This window comes from Bradysia coprophila (genome assembly GCF_014529535.1).
Source record: "Bradysia coprophila strain Holo2 chromosome X unlocalized genomic scaffold, BU_Bcop_v1 contig_117, whole genome shotgun sequence".
Taxonomy (NCBI): Eukaryota; Metazoa; Arthropoda; class Insecta; order Diptera; family Sciaridae; genus Bradysia; species Bradysia coprophila.
In genome coordinates, this window is record NW_023503292.1 from 1,622,797 (window position 1) to 1,650,225 (window position 27,429).

Genomic DNA, 27,429 nt, shown 5'->3' on the forward strand with positions numbered 1-27,429 from the left:
AAGGACTAGAATGAATGTTTGCTGTGTTCACTTCGGCGGTAAAATATTTTCATTCAAAAAAGTGTCCGACCCTTCAACGATGGTAGACATTTATTAAAATTGTAACCTCTCCCACTTCCTTAGTAAGCTAACAAGACTTCGCTGAGTCTAATTATGCCAACTCTTTGAATAAAAAATATCTCCTGAGGTCGAATAATTGTCCGCTGAGCTTTAACAAACCTCCGCTGGGCTCTAATAATTCTCCGCTGAGCTTTGACAAACCTCTAATGAGCTCTAATAATTCTCCGCTAGGCTTCAGTAAGAGTGCGTCAGACCTTAGCACGTAGTAGTAAGGCAATGAAGCTAAGCGAACACTCAATAAGCATCAGCGGATACCTAATAATTGTTGCTATGACTTAATAAGACTCCACTTAGCTTTGGCAGATCTCCGCTGAGTGTCCGATTAGCTCCATTAAGCCTTCCTGAAACTTCCTTCGGCCTAATGGACACTTCCTGAAGCCTAGCGGAGAATTATTAGAGCTCAGAGAAGAATTATTAGAGCTCAGCGGAGAATTATTCGACCTCAGCCGATATTTTTATTCAAAGAGGTGGCATAATTAGACTTCGCGAAGTCTTCTTAGCTTACTAAAGAGAAACGAACATTTATTTACGCTCAGCGCAGTCTTACGAGAGGCTCAATTTTTAATAAATGCTCTCCCATCGTTGAAAGAATGTCCGCTGAGCTCTCGTAAACCTTTAAAAAAATGGTCGATGAGCATTATTAACTGTATACGCTACCCTTTGTCAACTGTTTCATGATTTTTATAATATGTCCGACACTTTTTTGAATGAAGATATTTCACCGTCAAAGTGAACACAGCAAACATTCATTCCAGTACTTATAGTAGCGGAGTGTCACAGTTGTGTCGAAATATTTTCTGTGTTTTTGTTGCGACAAAACAAAAAAAACTTTTTGTTTTTGCATCGAGTAAAAAGTGTTTAGTGTTCAAATATGCCTTGGCGACCTAAAGAGACTATGCCCGAATACAATGGAAAGCATAAGAGGTGAGTTTCTTTAAATTTTTTCGGAGAATTTTTGTGATAAATTTTTGCATACATTTTCGGGAAACTGTCCTGTCATTTCCTAATGACGGGCCTTAAATGGGGAAAAATACGTCCTGAAAGAATGGAAGTTAAACGGAAGTTAACGCCGAATCAACTGCCACATAGTGACGATATTTTTTTTTTGGGGTCAATTTTTTGTTAGTAAAACTCACCGATATCAATTATTTTGTAAGGAAGATAAAGGACTTTTACCCTTTAAGATCGAACTTTATGATGACTAGAAGGTGCATTCATATCGCAAAAATTTTCATTTTTTAGCCTGTCGTTCCTGACGATATTGTCCACGTAGAAATGTCCACCATCGGCAAAAAATGTTACTGGCGTTGCAAGAAACAATTTTGCCTAACTAATTGCCTAACAATGCTAACGTACGTACACATTCAATGTCGCAATACACTATAACTTGATGCACGTCAGTCCATCCACACACACCCGCACGATATGAGTACACGAATCGTCTAGACCTCTCCATGAACGACACTCGGATGAGACCTATCGTGTAGACGAGTGTCATAAATGCGGCAAGGGGATTAAATTCACGCTTCGCTCACAAATATTGTTTTTTCTTTGGATCCAATTTGTGATTGATCTTTTTACTTACCAGTATTCGAAAAGGTACATTTTCGATAAAAAAAAAGAAAGAAAGAAAAAAGCTGCACAACTTGAGTGCTAAGAACGTCATAAGAATGAGCAATATTATACGGCTCCAATCATATCGAACCGGTCCCACAGGACTACTGATATTTTATTGATTTCGTATTGATATAAAGTATAAATAGCATTTCGTTTTCCATGTATTTATATGCATCAAATACAATATTTTACGACTTAAAAGAAGCAAAAAAAAATGAAGAAAAATTATAAAGAAGATGCAATGTTATTGATACTACTATGTAGAGAAGCTCAAAGTTACAATAATCTTTATGTATGTAATGTTGTATATCTGGTTGAGCTAAACAGCAATTTTTCTTTTTCCGAAAATATATGTTTTTGTGTTTTGTGTAATAGCGCAATTTTACCAAGTTTTAACACAGAACACATAAATTAGAGGATAAGTCATGAGATAAGAAATTGCGATATACACATGTTTTCATTCATTCATTCACGGGTATGTTATTAAATTTTACGAAAAGTATATAACATATATTATGTATAAATAGATATATATATCTGCACGTATGTATATACATCTGACAAGTGCTTATTCTGTTCACCTATTTATCTTCTTTTATACATATAACGATGCCTTGAATCTTGTTTTCATTAAAAACCTTTATACTGCAAAGTATCAGAGTAGAATGGGAAACTCTTTTGTCTGAAAATATTTTTGGCGAAGCTTCGTTATTTCCTTGTGTGTTAAATGTGGAATAATTATCTATTTATAAGAAGTTATATTGTTTTCGTCAGAAAATACAAAATCTCGTCGAAAATTCCTTAAGTTTCATTTACATATATGCTCTCAGAATACAGCCGTACGGCTGTTAAGACTTCTTGTATACAATCATATATACATACAATATAATTCCATACTATGCTGCAATTCATGAAATCTCTATTAGAATAAATAACTCGACGAAACGATAAGATTCCTGTTTTTGTTACTTATAATGCCAACGAATAAAAACAGTTATGCGGATCTGGATTCAATTCGGTAATTATTGAATTCAATTTATTTACCGCCGATTTTAGGCTAGATATGTGCGCGACTCAATTTTTCTTCATCGGTACGGCGTTAATGGGGTAAAATTGATGTTGGTGGCTTCATTTTCCGAACTAATTTAGTCGATTGACGTCACCTACACACAAAAAAATGAAATCGCCCAATTTCTACGGGCAACGCGTAGAAAGTACGTTTTGTATGTACAATTTACGGATGAGTAAACCATTGGTCTTATCGCGTTTTTGGGGGTTTTATCTGTACATTGATGTACACTTTATTCGTACATCGTTGTACATTTAATCCGTACTTATCATGTGACAGTTCAAATGTCACAGTTGCAATTGTGATTTCTATATTTCACCCAATCTGACATCATTCCGCTCAGATATCTTTTTTTCAATTATTTTCTTAGACAACAATATTTTTATTGGTTGAATTAAAAAAAAGTAAATGAAAATGTTAAAAAAAATAATCGGACGCAGGTTTGATTCGAAATTGGGCATTACGCAGACAGCAGCCACATCAAGAATTCATAACTTCGAACTGATGAGGCCGATCAAGGTGATTGATAAATGAAAGGTTGCTCATAAAATTTGCAGCTAGTCTGTGTTCCATTCTCAGTTAGGTTAAAATGTGACTGTAGACTTGAAGCACACACGAACAGACTTAGGAAGTAGAAAAACTATTTGCTGGTAGAAGACTGTCATTTGGCAGTAGATGTTAGTAACTGACACGATGTTATGAATTGTTTTAAAATTCATTCATAACATCGCGTCCGTTATTAACATGAACGTCATTTTTTAAAGATTTTGTCCACTTCGATTTGAAATTATACTTTCGGGAAAGATTTGAATATGAAATAAAACTTTCACATAATCTAGAAGTTCCACGTATATTTGATCGTCGAATCTGAAACTAAAAAAGCACCACTGTGCCAATCAATTATTTACTTTACTTTTTAACCGTCAATTAGAAGCTGGTCGAAATTTACTTCGGTTCTCTCAACGGCCTGTTAGCTCAGCAGGAAAGTCTTAGCCTGGAGTGTGAGAGGTACCGAGTTCAAATCCAGTGAAAGCTTTTTTTTTATTTGCTTGTGATCCTTTTTAAAAACTAAAAAACATGATATGATGTGCCATTACGAATCATTAATTAGCTTCGATTTATTCTTAAATTGACAAATAAACGTCAAAGCTTGTATGACACTTACTGTACGTTTTAAATGTACATGGTGTACGGATAAGTAAACCATTGGTCTTATCGTGTTTTTGGGCGATTAAAACGTAGAACTTTTTTTTGGGTGTAGTGGCATCATATTATCGAAAAATTTGTATCGACGTCTGCTGCGCACATGTCTAGTATAGACATGTAATGTAACACACAAAGCTAATTAAAAAAAATTGATTCTTCCTACCACATAATCACTTTTGCCCTAATTTCTATATATCCAAATATACCTCGACATATATTCGATAAATGGAATGAAGAATGGTGTATTATACTTTCAGCAACGTTTGGAATTCGAAAGCTCTCTTTTTAAAAGTACCTTTGACATTATTATTTCTTAGACTGGAGGTCAAGGGTCTTACACCAGAAAATATCGAAAATTTTGTGGGTAACAAAATAAAGTTAATAGAAAATATATGTAGCATCGGCCCTAAGTTTATTTTGCATATAACTTAAGTAAATTTCATCCGATTTTCCTAATTTGTGTTTCATTTGAAAAGTAATTGAACACCGAATAGAATGTTGTTTCCGACTTTTCTGACGGCTCGTTTAACCGATAAACACCTCTTGTTAGTGAACTACTAACACCTCTATAGTTAACTATCAAATTTGATAGTCAGCTGTCAAAGTAGGTAGTTTTTTAATTCCTTTACAATCATGTCTTACGTCAGAAAAACGCCAGTTATCAAATGAACACACTACTTCTTCTTCTTTCTTCTTTTTCAGCCTGTTTCTATCCACTGCTGGGTGTAGGCCTCTCCAACTTCTTTCCATTTCGTACGATCCATTGCCATTTGCTGCCAGTTTGTAGCTGCAATATTCTTAATTCCGTTTGTCCATCTCTCTGGTGGTCTACCTATAGCTCGTCTTTTATATGGTCGCCAGTTCATGATCTTTTTGGTCCAACGTTCGTCTGTCCTTCTTGCAATATGTCCCGCCCAGCTCCATTTCAGAGATGCTATTCTTTCCATGACATCATCGACCCTGGTTTGTTGTCGAATCCATTGATTCGTCATTCTGTCTCTGAGTGTTATTCCGAGCATACTCCGTCCCATGGCTCTTTGTGTCACTCTCAATTTATCTGCGGATGCTTTCGTTAAAGTTAACGTTTCCGCTCCATAAGTGACCACTGGAAGGACACAAGTGTCGAAAACTTTGCGTTTCAGACTATTATTCATTTTGCTTTTGAAAATTAGTCTGAGTTTTCCGAACGTTGCCCATGCAAGACCAATCCTACGTCTTATTTCTGCAGTCTGGTTGTCCAGACCTAACTTCAGTTTATGTCCTAGATATACGTAGCTGTCGACTCGTTCAATGACAGTGTCACCAATTTTGATTTCTCTATCGTCCCCGATGTTGGTCATGACTTTTGTTTTCGATAAGTTCATCTTGAGGCCAACTTTGCTTGCCTCTTCACTTAACTGTTGTAGCATAAGCTGAGCCTGACCTAGATTCGCTGCTATCGGTACAATGTCATCAGCGAAGCGGAGATTGCTCAGGTACTCTCCATTTATCTTTATTCCCATTTTACTCCAGTTTAACTTACTAAAAACACTCTGCAGAATCGCCGTGAATAATTTCGGTGAAATGGTGTCACCCTGCCTTACACCTCGGCCGATTCTGAATTTCTCCGTGCTCTTATGGAGTTTTATACATGAAGTAGCATTTTTGTACACATATCGAATTGGGTTGGAGTACCTTGAGTCTACGCACTACGATTAACATTAAAAACGTTAAATGCAACCATCATTCTTTGTAGACAGTATAAGATGAGTCATTTTCAACTAATTTCTGAATATTTTTTTAAGTACTGGAATTAACACAATTAAAGAGAATTCACGCCGTAAGTGTGCCTAAAATTTGAGAAGAAGAAAACATTTATTCAAAATAAAGGTGCTGCCCTCTTAACGAAGGTTGCCAAATCACACAGTGTATCAATCTATCACTAAAGACAATCTTAATACTAACAGCAAGCGGAATTCGATTTTCCTTGTCACATTTTAAGTTAACTATAAACGTGCTGATTAATAATGTGGACGGTCTTGACTAGAACCAGTTCTATTAAGTCTTTAAGCTTAGCCTTGTCTAATTTAAAAGTCTCAAAAAAATTTATCACACTTTCGCCATAGCTACCTCTACCACCGAAAAACAGTCCGATCACTTGCCACTCTCTTGGTCCGAATACTTTTCTTTGTAAAACGGTATGCATTTGTTGTAGATTGTAGCTTTTTCTTCCTGTATCGCCTTGTCTTGCTGTGGGTCGTTCGTTTCGTACCGAATTGTCGAATTGTCGGTTCGGGAAGTGAACGAGTCGATGAAAAAGTGAACCGAAAAATACATTTCAACGCTTCCTTGTATGAAAATGACGCTGCGTTAGAAAGAAAGATTTTCAATTTCGACCGCACTTATGGCGTGAATATTGTACAACTTTTATGGGTGTGAAGTTTGCGGCCAGAGTGAAGCGAGGGCCGTAATTTACCCGAGTCGTGATTTTTTATTCAAGATTGATGATTTTGTGAATGTTTTTTTTATTATTAAAGATAGTAGCTCGAGCTAGTCGAGCGCGTACGGAGGCCATCTGTGTGGGCATTGTGCTTACTATTACTTGTTTCTTACACTTGTGGTTTAAACGAATCTGCCTGTACTAGCTATGTAGTTCAGGATGTTTTGTGGTTCCAAATGTATAATCAATTTGTGATTGATTAGATAGCCCCCTAGGAACTTCCGCCTACTTTCGATAAAAGCCGGACAGTTGCAGAGGTAGTGCTCGGCTGAATCTGTGTGGTAGTCACACAAATCACAGCTTGAACTAATGCGTTTTCCAATGGTATATAAGTGTTTGTTGAAGCCATTATGTCCAGTCATCACTCCAGTGAATATTTTTAGTCTTGTTCCGCTGATATTTATTAGATACTTTGAGTTTTTCTTATTTATATTGATACACTGTTTTGTTTGTCGACAACCCGGAATATTCTCCCAGTATTGTGTGAATGTTTTTAGCCCCGTACGAAGTACAAAGGGGCTTATAGGATTACGATGCCGTGTATAATTGATGTAATTCGAAGCAGACGGTAAGAGCAAAGTGTTTGCCTATGTTCAAAAAATGACGAATCCGCAATAAAAATTTTGTCCGTCTGTAGTCCGTCTGTCTGTATGTCTGTCCGTCACGTCGATATTTTGAGCAAATCAAATCCAATTTCAAAAAAAAGTTCCCTGATAGGTAGTGAGGCTAAGTTTGAAGATGGGCATATTCGGGTTGGCCCGTCGTGAGTTAGGGCCACCTAAGTGTTTCAAGGTCTTTTGGGGATATCTACGGCAAAATAAACGATGGAACTGTAAATAAAACGGCAAAAGATAGGTATTGTTGATACCAATTCAGCAAAAAAGTTCATTAAAATCATTTGAATGGACCGTGAGTTAGGGCCTTAGAAGTGAAAGGCTACTCGGCCCTATGTGTATTTTGCATATAACTCGAGTAAATTTCATCCGTTTTTCGTAACTTTTGTTTCATTTGAAAGGTAATCGAACACCGAATACAATGTTGTTAAAAAAAATTGGGTCCTTGGACTTAGGCCGCTACTAGGACCCTATGTGTATCTTGCATATAACTCGAGTGAATTTCATCCGTTTTTCGTAATTTTTGTTTTATGTGCAAGGTAATCGAAGGCCAAACAGAATGTTGTTGAAAAATTTTTAAATTTGGGTCCTTGGACTAAGGCCGGTACTAGGGCCCTATGTGTATTTTACACATAACTCGAGTAAATTTCATTCCTTTTTCGTAATTTTTGTTTCATTTGGAAGGTAATCAAAGGACGAATAGAATGTTGTTGAAAAAAAAATTAAATTTGGGTCCTCAGACTGAGGCCAATACTATGTGTTATTATAGTCAATAAATTAAAATTTTTAGGGCGATTTGAAATTTTTGTTTCATTTGAAAGGAACGTCGTACGGGGCTTCGTAATTGCGCTATGCGCAATTTGTAAGATGTACACATTACATAATAATTTTACTTTAACTACATTAACCGGCGCAATAGGCTTACGGTCAAAGTAGGGTGACAGACGCACTAGGGTCACGTACGCAATAGATATACGGGTTTGTACGGGGCTCAGTCGCAGCAAACGCTCGGACTGTTCTGATGGCTCGTTTCTCTTATATTCTTAATTTTTGCTTTAATGAGAGAATCAGGTATACCTATCACTGGTTCTGGCCCATTAAATGAATTAAGAGCTCCCATTTTGGCTAATTCGTCCGCTCTTTCATTTCCCTTGAATCCAAATGATTTCTACTGTATGTGTTAATGCAATCTCATTTAGGGTTTTCCATGTTCTTAGAGCTAATTTTGAAGTGAACATGAATGCCGATAGAGCTTTCAGCGCTGCTTGGCTGTCTGAGCAGATTTAAATTTGTCTATTTGTGATGTTTAGGTTTCCAATGTGGTGCACACATTCTAATATTGCTCTAATTTCTGCAAGAAATATGGAAGAATGCTTCCAAATTTTTGTGTAATTTACTAATCTAAATTGAGTTTTGTTCATTTTATCTAGTCTATTCAATGTACTAATAGCTTCGGTCTCAATAAATATGTGAAGAGGAGGTAGATTTAACATCGCTTCTAGAGCTGCCGTAGGTGTTGATTTCCAGGCTCCTGTTATTGCTATACAAGCCATTCTTTGGAATTTGCTTAGTTTTTCTTGTACGTACTTTTTCTTGCAAATGTGATGCCAGAGAAAAGATGTAGTAAGTTGTGAATGTAGTAAGTACCCAGAAACTTCCATTTTATGCAAAAGAGTACTTTTTCGCTCTTTTTTATATTGTGCCAAAGTGAAAGAGTCCTCTCATCGTTCCACATTCACAAAACTTACTTCGCATCTTACTTCGAAAATTGAGAACTCAAAGAGGAGTCAAAACTCATTCGATGGTTTTTTAAAAAGATTTTTGTCAAATTTTGTTGCAATTAGGAATACAGCATATGAAAATAATAAGTTGGAACAACGCACTTCAAGCAAAAGTGCTTTGAGTGACAGCTGTCAAATAAAGTACTATTTTGTATGAAACATTTTTCCTGATTTTCTTACAGTGTCAAAATTTGTTCGATACACTGTCCCGTTTCAGTACTCTATTTAGAGTACCACTCATGCTTGAATTTCGTTGGTTGGAATCAGATGTAGGCTTACGTATGAGTGATGCTTCGGAAGTTTCACAATAAAATCAAAAATATATTGAGAAAATTGTCACTCGATGGACCTGACCCGCCCAAAAGGCGGGATCTAGTTATATGCTGTTCGGGAAGACATTTCATTTCAAAATGATTATGACGATGAGCCTATCCGAATTGAATAAGCCTTAAATAAGAAATAAACTTGATGATACATCAAAGAGAAGAAACATTTTCTTTGATAACCGAAAGAAAAAAATAGAAGGAAATTCCTCAAGTAATTTTATTTCATTTTTTTATACATTAGGATAAGGTAGGGCATGAGTTACATTTGTTTGTGTTGTACATTTGTGTAACAGGGCATACTATAAGCAATTTGCAAAATAAATTATTCACATTGTTCTCAAGCTATTTGCGGAAATATTTGGAAATTTTTTTGTTCTACACATAATTAAGTAGTTAATTTTCCGCGTTTCAATTAGATTCATTTAGTTAAATGCCTATCAACTCATCGAAGTACGTATTTCACCAAGCCTCATTGCACCTTATCTCCCCACACATTTGGCAGATTTTTTTTAAAGATAAGATAAAATAATCATTTATTTAGCTAATTTGCTATTAAGGTAAACGCAAAATAGAATGATCGAGTTTGGTTTTTGACAATTGAATTTCAGTTGTCAAAAACCAACCTCGATCATTTTATTTTGATTTCATTTTATAAATACAGTTTACATAAAATCACAGAAAAAAAGGACTACAGCAAAAGTCACACTTCTTAGTCAATTTCTAATCAACTTTCGTCTCCCTTTAATAATCACAAATGTATGCTGACGTCCTTCAAATACCTCCTCAATTTACTATTAAAAATTCCTCCACTCTTCTCGTTCTTCACTTCACTTGGCAATGAGTTGAATTCAATGAGGCCTTTATGGAATACTGAATTACGCGCTTCTCTTGCATGTGAACCAAAAGTTGTTTCTCGACCTCGTTGGAAAGTTATGGACATCACAATTGAATGCCACTATCTTGCTCAGATAATTGGGTAGGGCACCAAACTCAGTGACTCTAGCATCGCACGTACTGGTGTCAGTTTCTTGCACATCAGGATAGATCTCATTGAACGGTTTTGTAGCCTTTGCATCCGGGTGAATGATGTTTCGTCACAGAGGTACAGTAAACGAGCCATCAGAACAGTCGGAGCGTTTGCTGCGACTGAGCCCCGTACAAACCCGTATATCTATTGCGTACGTGACCCTAGTGCGTCTGTCACCCTACTTTGACCGTAAGCCTATTGCGCCGGTTAATGTAGTTAAAGTAAAATTATTATGGAATGTGTACATCTTAGAAATTGCGCATAGCGCAATTACGCAGCCCCGTACGACGTTCCTTTCAAATGAAACAAAAATTTCAAATAGCCCTAAAATTTTAATTTATTGAGTATAAATACACATAGGGCCCTAGTACCGGCCTTAGTCCGAGGTCCCAAATTTAATTTTTTTTCCAACTACATTCTATTCGGCCTTCGATTACCTTCTAAATTAAACAAAAATTACGACAAACGGATGTTTACTCGAGTTGTATGTAAAATACACATAGGGCCCTAGTAGCATTTCACTTCTAAGGCCCTAACTCACGGTCCCCTCACCCGATTTAAAAAAACTTTTTTTTTCCTGGATTGGTATTGACAATACCTATCATTTGCCATGTCATTTACATTTCCATCGTTTGTTTTGCCAAAAATATCACCAAAAGACCTTAAATCACTTAGGTGGCCCTTACTCACGAAGGGCCGACCCGAATATGCCCATCTTCGAACTTAGCCTCAATATTTCGACTATCCTTCAGGGGAAAAAAATTTTTGAAATCGGATTTGATTTACTCAAGATATCGACGTGACGGACAGACGGACAGAAGGACAGACGGCCAGACGGACAGACAAAATTTTTATTGCGGATTCGTCATCTATGAACATAGGCAAACACTTTGCCCTTACCGTCTGCTTCGAATTCCATCAATTACACACGGCATCGTAATCCTATAAGCCCCTTTGTACTTCGTACGGGGCTAAAAACTAAGGCTAGACCAAAATTAGAAGGCGGAAATCCTTACAGTGTAATTGCTTGTCTCTGAAGCCTATCCGAGCATCGCTGTTTTTGTGTAGAGAATCTACAAGCGGATGGAAGGGCATGGTTTGTCATAAATAAATGAATAAGGTCGATTCTCGCGGCTTTACAGTCTTAAAATTTAAAACGTTGGGGAATTCAATTTAACATAATTCAGATAACAGGACTGCCAAACCGCATTACGGCTAACAGATATCACCTTTGTGAAGAAACTTTTCCGGTTACATAAACCAAAAATCCAATTGATAGACTTCAATTGTCCAAAACCAGACGAACCGCAATATTTTACCTAACTTAAAATAATATTGTAACAACTGTGTAACATATCTGTTCAATGAAAAAAAGAGATGAAAAACTGGAAGAAACTAGAAGGAAATGGTTAGTTTGGTGATAAAATCGAGTTCTTAATTTCTACCCTAACATGTTCAAGTTTCCATGAAACTTTATCGAAGCCCTTTTCCCTTTTTTTTACTTGAATGAAATCTAACATATTGATATAATAATACATACATATTTCTATCATCAATAAAAACCTTTTTAAAATGTCAACATTTTTTTTTCTATTCGTCTGTCCTCATTTTTTGTTTGTTAAGGCAAACATGCAGAGAGAATATGTTTTATTTTGATTCTTTTTTACTTTTATAGAACTTTTTTTTTGAAGCGTGTATAGAAAAAAAGTTTGTGAAGCAATAGGAAGTCTAACGAGATATTATGCTAACACTTCACACACATTATGTATTTTTCAGCCTGCTAGGATGTTAGATTTATATTGGAACGAAGCGGAACTTGCAATATCGGTTTTATACACATTTTTTTCTCTCTCTCGAACGGAACCACAATATGATGAAAATAAATTGTATTCATTTGTATTCCATCGGTATCGGAAATGAAGCCAAACAGTTAATCATTTTAGTACGTTTGAATGATATAAAGGCGCAGTATTTGGATTTTTTTATTGTTTAAATTACTCATATAATATCGACCTCACATAATGCTCATTTTATTTTGGATTCCGTATGAAATACAGGACGGTCTTATAGGTTCACTATCATGTTTGTGACACTCGAAGTTCGAAAAAAAAAACTTTTCCATGTGTGCGGCGATGATGATTAACTTTATTTTCTCGACTATGAGAAAATGATAATTTGTTGACGTCTGATGATAGTTCGAGGAAGAAAATAGGAAATTCCAACTCGAGCAATTCGTGGCCATCGCAAAGTGTCACTCTCGTTGGATTTTTTTTTTCAATTGTCTAAGTGTCTCCAACGTTTACCACAATTATCAACCAACCAACCAACTATCGAAGGCTGTAAGTTCGAAGATGTACAAAATCGATTGCTGATATAGTAGAGTCGCAAACGAGTCAATTTTAGAGCTTTCGGCTTTATGAGACTTTTTCGTATTTATCTGCTTGTAAAAGAAGAAAACTGAGCAGCTGCATAGTGTTTACAGTTCCTTAACAAAATGGGAGCTTACTGGATTTTATAGTTAAATAAAACATCAAAATTAAACACTGATACTGGACTAGCCGATTTACTGGTCTGTCCTGTCAAGCCACAACACTGTATCGCAAACAACTGCCAGTGGTGAACATAGACTTTGTTTAAACAATCTAGAGTTATTTCATTTTCTCTTTAATAAGACATTTTCGTTTCTACATTTATAACGTAAATGGAATGCCCCATCTGTGTATTTGCTTGTAAGGAGCTTTAAGCTTCTTTTCTATTCCACTTATCGCATGAAATCCCCAAAACCTCAAAGTTTTCGATGATATTACGATTTCTTGGAATTGCAATTCCCTTGGAATTACGATTCCCATAAAACTAGGATTCCCTAGGAACTAAGATTTCCTATAAATTACTTCGGAACTACGATTCACACGAAATTACGATTCCTTAGTGATTACTTACTTACTTACTGGAGGAAAATCATTGTGTCAGTGTAATTAGGAGTGTGAGTGTGTAGCGTGTCAAATTTTATAACTTAAGCATAAGATCACGAAAGTAATCATTTAAAACTTTCAATCACTCGTCAATTTCATTCACTCGCTAAAATTATTATCCCACAAAAACCTCTAAGAGGAAAAGGTGACGCTAGTGTAGTAAAAATTAAACTTCCAAAACATTTGATATCGGTTTTGGTGACGCATTCTGCGCTTCAACGTAATCAATTTTTACCAAGAAAATTTTAACAAGAAAATATGTCAACGAGAAGTTTACCGATGAGATTTTACAACGAAAGCTTTTCAAAAAAAATGCGTCACAAGTGGCAGATCCTGAGGAAACCCCTCATACGACAATAATCATCTGCCACTTTGTGACGCATTTTTTTGTAAAGCTTTCGTACGAACTCTTTTCGAACTCGTACGAGCACTTTCGTTTGAACATAATTTTTTTTTGATTTTGTTCAGTATGGAAAAGTTAAAATGTTCGCCTATATATAGGTTCCTTAGTCTCCCGTTGGTTGTTTTCTTTTCTTAGGGAGTCGACTATATTTATTTATTTATTTATTTCGTCAATGGCATCCGCCCCCTGACTACTTGCATTTTTAATTTTACAATAAAAGACCACAAATAGATTATACATGTCAAGTTGAATGAAAAAAATAGAACAAAAACATAAATAAAAACATTCACCAACGTCACATAGAAGTGAGTCACGTCTCGTTTGACCAATAACCAGAAAGTCGTCAATAGGTCGTTTTCTGAGCCACCTGGAAATGAACGGTTAGTGGTTAGCGGGAGCCAGTCAACTAGACTGGCTCGATTCGGCACAAGTCGATAAGACTCGGAGTTAAGTCGTTAGACCACTTTTTAAAGTCGTGAGACCTAAATAACCTAATCGATACCGATTAGAAAAAGAACCATAGGTCCAGCATATTTGCAAGTGAAATCAGTCATGACATTTTGATCTTACCATTCAATTTGATTGGAATCTTCAACATTCTAACAGTCGTTTTGAATGAGTTCCGCGGCATACCCTGAAACCAAAGCTGTGAGAAACGGTTAAATTCCAAGCACATGTTATTTATTGGTTCATGGTAACCATACTTAGTCCTGTGTTCATCGACAATGAGTAGATCGTCAGCTCGAGTGGGACGAGGATTTAGAGTAATTCTTCTCGTTATTTCAAATGAATCAAGACCACCACTTAAAAGATCAAAAGTAAACAATGCACAGGCATTTATCCTGCGTCTAGCAAGCGGTTCAATGTCGATGGAGCAACATCTGTCAATGTAAGGTGGAAGTTTATAGTTCTCGTCACGTCTCACTGATCGTCTGAGTGCAAACATCAAAAACTTCTTCTGAATCGATTCAATCCTATCAATGAAAGTTTCTTGATACGGGTGCCAAACGACCGAAGCATATTCCAGATACGAACGCACATCTGCGAAATATAAACTCTTCAAGGTTTTGACATTCTTAAACTCCTTACAAGTCCTGATGACAAAACCGAGCATCGAATAAGACTTAGCGATTACGTATTCGACGTGTTTACCAAAGGTCAGTTTTTCATCCATGAGAACTCCTAAGTCTTTCACCAGTTTCAAGAGTTTCACCACAGTATCGTTGATAGAGTAATTGAATTCAATCTTTGACCTTTTGCGAGTGAAAGACATCACATTGCATTTTCTTACGTTTAAATAAAGCTGGTTGACTTCGCACCACCGTAAGAACCTGTTCAAATCTCTCTGAAGAGCAGTAGCATCAAGTACAGTTTTGATCACTTTGAAGATCTTCAAATCGTCTGCATACAACAGATGAGTAGAGGAAGAGAAAACTTTCGTGACATCGTTCATGAACAATATGAACAGAAGAGGGCCAAGATGGCTACCTTGAGGAACGCCAGACGTCACATTAAAAGTCATAGATGACCACCCAGACAACTTTACGAACTGTGTACGTCCGCTTAGATAAGACGCAATCCACGCCAACAACTCAGAATGAACTCCAAACTTCTTCAATTTGAATAAAAGAATTGAATGCTTAACTCGGTCAAAAGCTTTTTGGAAATCAGTGTAAATGACATCTAGCTGATGTTTAGACTCCATGACTTTAGTCGCATGACTTACAAACTCCACTAAATTCGTCGCTGTAGACCTTCGTTTCATAAAGCCATGCTGAGATTTCGAAATCACGTGATTAAATTTCTCGCTATCGCTTCGGTTCATGATAATCTAAGGATTATTACTTCCTTGTTAAAAATGTATAAAACCAGAATGTTTGGCTAAAATAAATCATTCTAATTCCGACCACTGTTGAAGTAACTTGTTTTATTGTAAACTTTTGGATGAGATTAGAATCAAAAGAATATTTACAGATTGGCTTGTCCCGTTATGATACCCTTACTATCATATATGAGTATAGCTAATTTGTAGTATTCTACAAGTGTGGCTAACAGTGTCAGCATTGTTACAAGTGTCACTGTGTTTAGGGGTGTCAGTGTGATTAGTGTGAAATGTCAGCGTGGTTAGGAGTGTTAGAATGGTTAGAAGTGTCAGTGTTGGTGGGAGTGTCGGTGTGCTATGAGTGTCATTAGAGTTTAATGTGTTTGAGTTTAGAGTTTGAGAAGAAGAAGAAGAGTTTATTCGCCGATGATGCAGAAATTGTAGGGTATTTTTGTTGGATTCTAGCGGCGTTTTTAATTGAATAAAACTTCGTTTTGTTTTCGCTATATTCGGATTGTTTAGGCCCTTCTTCAGGCTTCTTAAAACTGTAAATTAAATCAGAATTTTTCTTATTAACACTTGTTTACAATGCTTACAAAAATATGTTTGATGGTTTGTAAACAAGTGCTAATAAGAAAAATTCTGATTTAATTTACAGTTTAAAGAAGCCTGAAGAAAGGCCCGAAATATAGCGAAAACAAAACGAAGTTTTATTCAATTAGAAACGTCGCTAGAATCCAACAAAAATACCCTACAATTAGAGTTTAATGTGACAGTGTGGCTAAGATTGTCAGTGTATCCCGGGCGAAGTCCACCTGACGATAATTTGTGCGAGTTTGAAAATCGATAGAGCCAGACGCTACAGCCTGGGACAGTCAAAAAAATGCATTTTTATTCTTTACGCGTTTCATCGATTTCAGCTGTTTTGCCATTGTAATTTGTATTGTTAAAACAGCTGAAATCGATAAACACGAAAATCATAAAAATACACTTTTTTGACTGTCCTTGGCTGTATAATTATAATAAAAATGGGAGATCAAATAGCTATATTTAAAGATGCAGTGTATAGTTTCAACATACATGTACCTTATGGACTAGCAACACTGTTGAGTACACACACATACTCCGTACGGGCTCGTTTTCATATTTTCTTTTGAAAATCAGTTTTTTTTATTGAGAATGTTATGTACATTTTGCAGCAAAGTTGTTTCATTTTTTATTTGATTCAAAAACAAAGTTCTTCTCTTAAGTATATCTTGTACCCAGCTCCCAAACAAATTATTGCACATAATACATTTGAATGCACAGTAATTGCAGAGCTTTTAATGAGTTGCATATTAAATTTGTATGGCATACGTTAAGTGTCTGTGCATGTTGTATCCGAAAATAACATATGCATACAATATCGTATATAGTGTGTATACACACCACTTCCAAACTTATAGAATATCTAAGAAGTTTACAGCAGCGTGAAAATACAAAACTGAACAACATAATGAGAGCTTTCCTGCATGCATAAATACAATACAGTCTCATACCATTTTGGAATGGTCCTTCCATGCAAGCATAATATGGAGGTATTATTTTACCTATTGAGCACTTTCTTCTTATAACACATCCACACATATGTGTCGCATATTATAATATCTAACTAACAGTGTTACATGAATAGAAAATCTACGTTACAAATATGTACGATAAATGTTTTTGTATTATTACGTGTATACTCCCGAGCGTACATAAATGAGTGTCTACGGTACGTATCGTACATACATACACACACACACACACACACACACCGACACCGACTGCAAAAACCAACCCCAATCCCTAGACTCGAAACACTTCTATAACAAGAAATAAATGTTTCCTCGTAAGCAAACGTGCGGATTATTAAAATGCATCATCAGTATATTTATTTCCTTAATTCCTTAGTCTCTATATGAAATTTAAGAAAACGCGACAAGAAAAAGTTTTCTGTACTTTCTAAGTATTAACGGCGAAACAAGAGAACCATAATGGATTTACGCAATTAAACTTTCAGGGTTTCAGCAATAAACATTTCTGTTACACACAAAATATCCATGTAATAAAGTGGTGTGTTGTAACAAAAAGGTGTGTCTATCTCACTCCTTTCCTGGATCTTGGAATGTTATACAATATACATATATAGCACAGCACACATTTATTCATATTATTTATTTTCAAACCCCGAGTTATATATGTGGATAAAATTATTCTATAGAGATTTTACGGCGAGGTAGGTCGCAAAGTAAAATAATTTTAACGAAATGTAAATTAGTCGACTAGGTGCAAAAGTTAAATCTCACATATTTGTCGTATTATATGCGTCAGGTATATTCGTTTATGGTTTATTTGTCATTTAATTATTCCGTGTGAAGAAGAGGTGACAAAATCTAATACAGTCGTTGAACATGGCTCCGACTATACAAACTTATCCAATGGTTACCTGATTACGATACTCCTTGTGGGCCACGTTGTATGTTAGTTCATTATGCTTCAGATATATGTTGAAGATCTTTTGTTCCGACGTAACCATAAATTAACGTAGTAATGAAGAGCTTATCACACCAACATCTTTTTCATTCCGAAGAGGTCAGTTCAGATAAGATAGCACACAAAACAATATGCTTCACCGTTTGCAACTTTACCCATTTCGGCACTGAGAATCTCAGGGAGAGGCGTTCAGAGGACATCTATGGAATACATAAAAAAACAATTTGAAATTTACTTCACTGCAAAATATTGTTCACAACGCAGGCGAGAAAATACTCATTTTCTCACTTTCGGTGCAACTTCGGAAGCCTTTGTTGTGATAAATGTTGTGTTTAACTAGGAAAAAAAGTTGAAAATCGTATTTTCTCACTACGCTCTGGCCCAAAACACCCTCGAAATGTAATTCACGTCGTAAGTGTGCCTAAAATTTGAATTTTAAATGAACGATTCGATGAAAAAGTGAACCGAAAAATACATTTCAACGCTTCATTGTATGAAAATGACGCTACGTTAGAAAGACCTCAGCACTTTTCTTCCATCGTTGATCAAATACCTATTACCTTATTTTCTCAACTTGTTATAGTGAAACGGCTCGAAGGACCATTGTTATAGTGAAACGCTGCTGATTTTATGAATGCTAAACAACGAATGATCTTTTATTTGTCTAATTTTCTCTTTTGAATTACTTGGGTTTCTATGTTGTTTTATAGTCAATTTGAATGCTTAGTTTTCACAGCAACACAACTCAAAAGACAATAAAAAATAGTTATTTGATAACCAAGGGGGAAAAAATAGGAAATTTCAACAAGCGCTCAAGGTGAAATTTCCTATTTCGTCCCGAGGTGAACACAACGTTTTTCATTCTTGCGTTTTGCGAAAATCCGCATTTTTGTCCACTTTGAAGAAAATAAAACAAATAGTCTGTTTTGGTATTCAGCATTCAGCTATTCAGCTCAGCATGCATTTTAGGTGAGAAAATGGCGCCTCTCAGAATGACAACAAAACGCAATTTTCAACAACAATTCATAGTGGACAACATAAGGATTTTCGCATCGCTAGCATGAAAATGATGTTTCCATGCCTTGGGCATAAATTTCGGAATTTTTTCTCGTAATTTAGGCACTTGACATTAAAAGTTGATTTTATTTCGCTTTGTTGACAGTTCGGGAGAGGAAATGTCTGTTTTCTACCCTCTTGTTTTTACAGGGAAGAGCATAGTAATTGTCGGAATTTTACATTTTAAGGTAAAAGCAAAATAAAATGATCGAGTCTGGTTTTTTGACAATTGAATTTCATTTTATTCACTCGGTAAACCAAAATCTACAGAAATTTATAATTGAAAATTTCGAATTTCCACCCTCTGACTGAAGCAAGTGAACTGAAATATGTATAAGAGACTCTGTCGAACTTATTTTCAGTTTGAAATTTCATGCTTTTTTGAAAATAACTCTCTTCTTCTTCTCTTCTTCTTCTTTTTCAGTCTGTTTCTATCCACTGCTGGATGTAGGCCTCTCCAACTTCTTTCCATTTCGTACGATCCATTGCCATTTGCTGCCAGTTTTTACCTGCAATATTCTTAATATCCATTGCCATTTGCAAATGGCAATGGATCGTACGAAATGGAAATACTTCTCTTCTTCTTCTTCTTTCTTCTTTTTCAGCCTGTTTCTATCCACTGCTGGATGTAGGCCTCTCCAACTTCTTTCCATTTCGTACGATCCATTGCCATTTGCTGCCAGTTTGTACCTGCAATATTCTTAATTCCGTTTGTCCATCTCTCTGGTGGTCTACCTATAGCTCGTCTTTTATATGGTCGCCAGTTCATGATCTTTTTGGTCCAACGTTCGTCTGTCCTTCTTGCAATATGTCCCGCCCAGCTCCATTTCAGAGATGCTATTCTTTCCATGACATCAACGACCCTGGTTTGTTGTCGAATCCATTGATTCGTCATTCTGTCTCTGAGTCTTATTCCGAGCATACTCCGTTCCATGGCTCTTTGTGTCACTCTCAATTTATCTTCGGATGCTTTTGTTAAAGTTAACGTTTCCGCTCCATAGGTGAGCACTGGAAGGACACAAGTGTCGAAAACTTTGCGTTTCAGACTATTATTCATTTTGCTTTTGAAAATTAGTCTGAGTTTTCCGAACGCTGCCCATGCAAGACCAATCCTACGTCTTATTTCTGCAGTCTGGTTGTCGAGACCTAACTTCAGTTTATGTCCTAGATATACATAGCTGTCGACTCGTTCAATGACAGTGTCACCAATTTTGATTTCTCTATCGTCCCCGATGTTGGTCATGACTTTTGTTTTCGATAAGTTCATCTTGAGGCCAACTTTGCTCGCCTCTTCACTTAACTGTTGTAGCATAAATACTTCTCTAGTCTCCATAAATGGGCGGCAAGAAATTTCATCCGGAAAGTTATAAAAAAATCATCACACACAATATTTCCCAGTTGTGAACATCGAAATGGGTCTAAAAAGATGTGGTTTCTGTTAAAAACAAAATTGTGCTATACTCATTTTCGTAAATAATTTAACCGTATTTCCGATTCCATTCGAAATCTACATGAAATTACATGAGCTTTGGCTGCTTTCTCAGAGTGGAGAGCCGAAATATTTTTTTAAGTCGGCTAAAGCCTCCGGCTTGGGGTGCAATCCGTTAGATATTAATCAGAGGAATCATATTTTGTTTCAGCAAACGGCTGGGTACAAAAGTTATAGCTCGGCTGAGGCCATTTTTTGCAGTTTTTTTAAAATACGGCCTTAGTCGAGCTATATCTTTTAATTTTGTACTCAGCCGTTTGCTGAAACCTACAAAATATGATTCATCGGATTAATATCTAACGGATTGCTAAAGACACTAATATAAAGCTCTACGACGTCATCTACACTCCAAGTCGCTTTAGCCGACTTAAAAAAATATTTCGGCTCTCCACTCTGTGCCTTCTTCGTGGAAACTTTGAATACTATGTTATGTATAATAATATTCGCACCAAACAGAATGGCGTTTTATCTAAGATCTAAATACAAGTAAGGAACCTTGAATTTAATTAAATAAAACAAACTCAAACACTAATACAAACACAATTATGCAAACCATAATTCAGCGTTCCGTACACGAGAGGTAGAAAAACATTTGCTAGTTCATAAACACTCCCTATAATGCGACAGGCTGATACAAAAAAGAAAAAGGAAGAAAACAAAATTGTGTTTATGAGTGATGGGAAATAATTGTAACTGTAAGAGGGGTTCACCGCAACAAAATAACATATATTATCGTGTACGTTCTACTGGTAAAGAAAGTTTAATTTGAAGGTGAATGAAACAGTTAGTCTAGGCACGTACCTATACCTAACCCAGTTAATTATCTTTTGGAACATAAAAGGAAAAATTATATTCACTCTGGGGTATGCAAAGTTATCATTATTCAAGTGGTTTTACGTGTGCGACATTATAATTTACTCCCACCACCTGCCGACTTTCAACAATACCTTAACAATTCATCTGTTGACTGTGCGCTTCGCTCATTTCTTTCCTCGTTTTTTAATTCTAATTACAATCTACAGTTCTTTCAGACAACGGGATGTTTTGGATCGTACAGATCGCTTATCATGTTGCGGTAATTGATTTTCATTAGAATTTTTTTTGTTTGATGATTGTAGACAGACCTCTTTCAAGTGAGTACAAATGGCACAAGTTGAATTTGCGAATATTTTTCCTTTTACCACAACATAAAATAAAAACCAAATCGCTGCATCCGAAACTATATTTTCCAAAAAACTTATACCCACACGACAACAGATGTTGCAACAAAAACACTTTTACGAAATGAATATCCCATTGACATCGCACTACTCATACTTTTCCAATAAAATCGACTTCAATTTTCCATAAATAGTATTTTTGTTGCCATTTCCAATCTCGTACGAAGCGAAAGGCTATAAGAGAAATGTTTTCATAGAATCTACCAACTTTTTTTGACGATTTTTTTTATTTCGTCCCAAATTTTTCACTTTTTTAAGGAATCGTTTTTTTAATTTCCGAATGTTATAGGGCCGAAAAAACACTTCATATAAGGGCTCGGTTGTTTTCGGCCTGTCAAAAATCGTTCGATGGACCAGACTTTTATGAATTCTAAATTTTGCATTGAACCTTCTGTAATATTTGGTTGGACGGATTAGGTGCATTACATACGGTACAATTTATGCAACTCGAGATCATAATGTTCGAAAATTGCGAACTTTAGATCCCTCTGTTGCATAAAACGTTGTATGAATCTCGTTGCGAAGTCTCTGCGGCCTCGTGTCATAATTACACATTTAGAGTACTTCGCACTCGATGTCATAAATAACTATTGTACGTATCGTGTGGGACCTCCAAGCGCCTGTCGCTTGTTTTGTTACGGTATATATTTTCGAAAACAATTGGTTGTTTCGAGACACTGAGTATGATATCTTCATATAAATTGTTATATGAACCACAGAATAATGACGTTGCCAAAGAGCATTGCACTATTTGTTATGGTTTTGTGGGTATTTCGGGTGATAAATAAAATTGGTGTAAAAATTGGTTTTTTTAGAAGCATATCGTACATAGATGTGTATGTGTTGTATAGTAACCAGACACAGCAAAACAACAAAAAACAAAAAGTGTTGAAACAGTTATTTGTTAACCAAGCGGAGAAAATAGGAAACAGCAAGAGCGAAAGTTTGCGGCCAGAGCGAAGCGAGGGCCTCCATTCTCTCAAAGTGAAATTACCTATTTTCTCCCCGAGGTGAACACCACGTTTTTCATGATTGCGTTTTGCAAAAATCCGTATTTTTGTCCACTTTGAACTAAAATAAATAGACTGTCTTGGTATTCAGCCTTTTTAGGTGAGCTGGACCTGCAATTTTAGGAGAGAAAATGAACATTGTCTCACCTAAAATGGCCGCAGCTAAGAATGACAACAAACTGCCCTTTTAACGAACGCTTCATGCTGGACAAAATTAGGATTTTCGCATCGCTAGCACGAAAAAGCTTTTTACCGAATAAATATAAAAATATTTTGTGATATGTTGATGTTGTTGATGATGGAAGCAATTTTTGATTTCCCATCAAATGTCTGCATATCTCTATACCATATTTGCGAGAAGACGTGACGAAAATATTTTTATAGCATAATGTTTGTTGTACTGCTGACTTTTGTCGAGATAAATGCGTATAATGAGGCACTGACGTCGAGAGAAAAGATTTTTTTTTGTCAAATGACAGTTACCGAATGAGAATGTTTATTGCTTTAAATCAAAACGGTTGGAATTCTTAAATCAAACGTATTATAGCAGTTCGACGTCGATTAGACACACGATTTCAAAGATCACAACTAGTTCAAAAAAGTTAAAGGATTGACGTACAACGGCTTTACACACAAAATGAAAAATTTGCTACGAAAATGACTGCCGAATTAGATAACGTCAGCAATCAATGTGAAACATTGGACGAATTGAATACCAAAATCGTCGATACAATAATGGGTTCCATGAAATCCAAATGCAAATCCGTTCAAGGGAAAGAATCAAAACTTAGCAGAGAAACATTAGACCTGATCGCAAGCAGAGCAGAGTTGGTAAAAAACGGAGGACGAGATTCGGTGGAAAATATAATGTCCAATTGGCTCAAAACATAATTGAAGCTAACTGCAATATGAAAGTCCTACGGAGAAAAATGACAAACGCCAAAAAATCTTCAAATTACCAGACAAAACAGGAACGATCCAAACGGATCGAAATGCGATATCAAATATTGCAACAGAATTTTATGAGAATCGGAGGATATGCCCAACATAACTGTTGATGAAGTCATGGCCGCAGTAGCTGAGATGAAAAACAAAAAGTCTCCCGGAGAAGATGGTGTTCCAGTGGAAGCCATTAAACTAGGTGGAGACTCCTTATTTAAGGCAATCACGGCTTTGTTTAATCAATGTCTCCAATGGGAAGAAGTACCAGAAACCTGGGAAAATGCGGTAATTACATTGCTGCAAAAGAAAGGAGACATAACAAAGCTGGAAAATTACCGACCCATAAGCCTATTGTCAACACTATACAAGTTGTTTATGAAAATCATTACGAAGAGGAACACTAACAAGTTCGACTTCTACCAACCTGTTGAACAAGCTGCTTTCAGATCTGGTTTCAGCACAAACGACCATTTGCAGGTGATAAGAACGCTTATTGAGAAGTGTCGTGAATACAACATCGACATAGTCTTGCTATTCATAGACTTCGAAAAAGCTTTCGATTCAGTGGAAACATGGTCGTTATTGGACGCATTAGACGAATGTAGAGTAGACTAAAGGTACTCCAACACAATTCGATATGTGTACAAAAATGCTACTTCATGTATAAAACATCATAAGAGCACGGAATCGGCCGAGGTGTAAGGCAGGGTGACACCATTTCACCGAAATTATTCACGGCGATTCTGCAGAGTGTTTTTAGGAAGTTAAACTGGAGTAAAATGGGAATAAAGATAAATGGAGAGTACCTGAGCAATCTCCGCTTCGCTGATGACATTGTACCGATAGCAGCGAATCTAGGTCAGGCTCAGCTTATGCTACAACAGTTCAGTCTAAAGGCAAGCAAAGTTGGCCTCAAGATGAACTTATTGAAAACAAAAGTCATGACCAACATCGGGGACGATAGAGAAATCAAAATTGGTGACACTGTCATTGAACGAGTCGACAGCTATGTATATCTAGGACATAAACTGAAGTTAGGTCTGGAAAACCAGACTGCAGAAATAAGACGTAGGATTGGTCTTGCATGGGCAGCGTTCGGAAAACTCAGACTAATTTTCAAAAGCAAAATGAATAATAGTCTGAAACGCAAAGTTTTCGACACTTGTGTCCTTCCAGTGCTCACTTATGGAGCGGAAACGTTAACTTTAACGAAAGCATCCGAAGATAAATTGAGAGTGACACAAAGAGCCATGGAACGGAGTATGCTCGGAATAACACTCAGAGACAGAATGACGAATCAATGGATTCGACAACAAACCAGGGTCGTTGATGTCATGGAAAGAATAGCATCTCTGAAATGGTGCTGGGCGGGACATATTGCAAGAAGGAGACAGACGAACGTTGGACCAAAAAGATCATGAACTGGTGACCATATAAAAGACGAGCTATAGGTACACTACCAGAGAGATGGACAAACGGAATTAAGAATATTGCAGGTACAAACTGCCAGCAAATGGCAATGGATCGTACGAAATGGAAAGAAGTTGGAGAGGCCTACATCCAGCAGTGGATAGAAACAGGCTGAAAAAGAAGAAGAAGAGAAGATCAAGCTCCTGTTTCAGGCTAGCGATTAGGTTGATTGACTCTTCTACTAGATTTCTGAAGAGTTCCCAGTCGGTGCATTTATAAGTAAGATTTTCTTTTTTAGTATGACTGTAGCATTGAGATTAAGAATCACATGTGTATGATCTGATGTCAGGTCCACTATGTTTACTACTTCCATGTTGTTGTGTGATATTCCTTTTGAAATGAAGAAATCCAATAGATCTGGTACCTTTTTCTGGTCTGTAGGCCAGTACGTTGGCTTACGGCCGGAGTGGCAAACTATAATATTCAGAAAATTAAAAAAACGATTCCTATAATAGTGAAATATTTGGGGCGAAATATAAAATCGTAAAAAAAATTGGTAGATTCTATGTTTTTAAAATCAATGAAAAAAAAACGGCACGTAAATTTAGATGTGACACAATTTTTTAGGGTGTATTGGATGAAGAAATGAAAAAAAATGTTCGTCTTAAATGAAATTGAGAATATCCATGAAAGCGGTAAAGTATACTGTGAATTGTACACCTGCTTTCAAATGATGCATATAATTTAATGTTCATGTCTACGTTGCCTGACGTAAGTGTACCTATTTTACACTGTTTAAGGCTGAAGCAATTGATTACACTAAATGTGTATGCCTGTACAATCTATTCAGAAGGCTGTTGAATTTTTTCGTTGTTGTCTGCGAGACATTCTTTCTTACTTTTTACCTTGATGCACTAATGTAAATAAATTCTTAACAGTATCTTTTCTAGCATGGCATGGCATATAAATAATAGCAGTTCCCACCCATTTAATTAACGAGTTTAGAAGGAAGACAATTTTCGCATTCACGTCGGGGCAACTTAAACGCAGAAAATTGAATTGAATTTTCAGAAAACGTTCGAAATGTTTCGGTAGTTCAGTAGTTAGTGCTGATTTGGGTGGTCGTACAACAGACTCAAGGAAATATCCACTTAAAACTCAATCCAATACAATCAGTAGGTAGTTAGTGTTATTTTCAAAATCATACAAAATACCTGAAAAGTAGGCGTTTACATCAAGCATGTAATAGTTATTGGTATACCGAGGGAAGAGCGAAGTTTTGTAGCCAGAGTCGGAGCGAGTGCCGCGAATCTTTCAAGTTGGAGTTTGGTTTTTCATATGTGACAAGTCACCTAAATTGAGTTTGTTGACGATTGGTCTAATGACATTTTTAGTGAGAAAAGTACAGCACTTTCTCTCCTCTGTGGGGAGAAAACAGAACTTGAACTGTTATATTGTTTTTTTTTTGTTTCGTGGAGGAAAACGGTACACCTCGCATATATATGAAAAACGTTGTGTTGACCACTTGACGAAATAGGAAATCGTCGTGCAGCCTATTGAGTGTCATGTTGAGATGTAACCTCACTTAAGTTTCGTTAAATGTTTCGTTCATTCATACATTTGTATAACTTTTTTTTTAACGTGGATGGCCTTGAAGATGATCACTATTGGCACTTGAGATTAGAGATGAGCGGGCCGACGTTTTTTCAATACCCGACCCGACCCGGCCCGATCCAATTTTTTGAACCCGAGCCCGACCCGACCCGAGACTTTTCTCTTCGCGGCCCGACCCAACCCGACCCGAAAAAATCATCGGCCCGACGTGACCCGACTTTTTTTTACTATAAGAAATTTAATGAAAAATCATTTTCTACGCATAAAAGCTTTGCAATAATCTTATACGCGAAGTAAAATAATAAAATAAGTTAGTGTTTCATGCTTTATAGGCTTTTATTGGCTTACTTTAAATTTGTATTTCTAAGTCGGGCCGGCCCGAATTTTTGTTTTCAAAGCCCGATCCGACCCGGCCCGAATGAATTTTCAAAACCCGGACCCGAACCCGATCGGGCCGGGTCGGGTCGGGCCGATGTATTTCGGGCGGCCCGCTCATCTCTACTTGAGATGCACTGTATAGGTCGCTTTGTTGTCACTAAATTGTATGGAACGCAAAGATCACTTTCTGTCAAAATATATGGAGGATTTCGGTTTTTGTCAGTTTATACAATTCCTTTGATGTTTACACAATCGAAATAAATTGTTAATCATTTGCACTATAATTGCACACAAAATAACACTATAGTCAACAATTTTATTAGAGCTGATAGCAAATAAATTTGTTCATACATTTTG

The 27,429-nt window shown here is 36.4% G+C and overlaps 1 long non-coding RNA gene across 1 annotated transcript; it reads right to left on the reverse strand.

Moving 5' to 3' along the window:
• Window positions 1-905: 905 nt before the first annotated feature.
• On the reverse strand, window positions 906-16,378 carry LOC119067012. The gene is made up of 3 exons (XR_005085840.1): window positions 16,295-16,378; window positions 5,774-5,779; window positions 906-917 (listed from the first exon to the last, which is right to left on the reverse strand). It is a non-coding gene; the product is annotated as an uncharacterized LOC119067012 (long non-coding RNA).
• Between the last annotated feature and the right edge of the window lie 11,051 nt (window positions 16,379-27,429).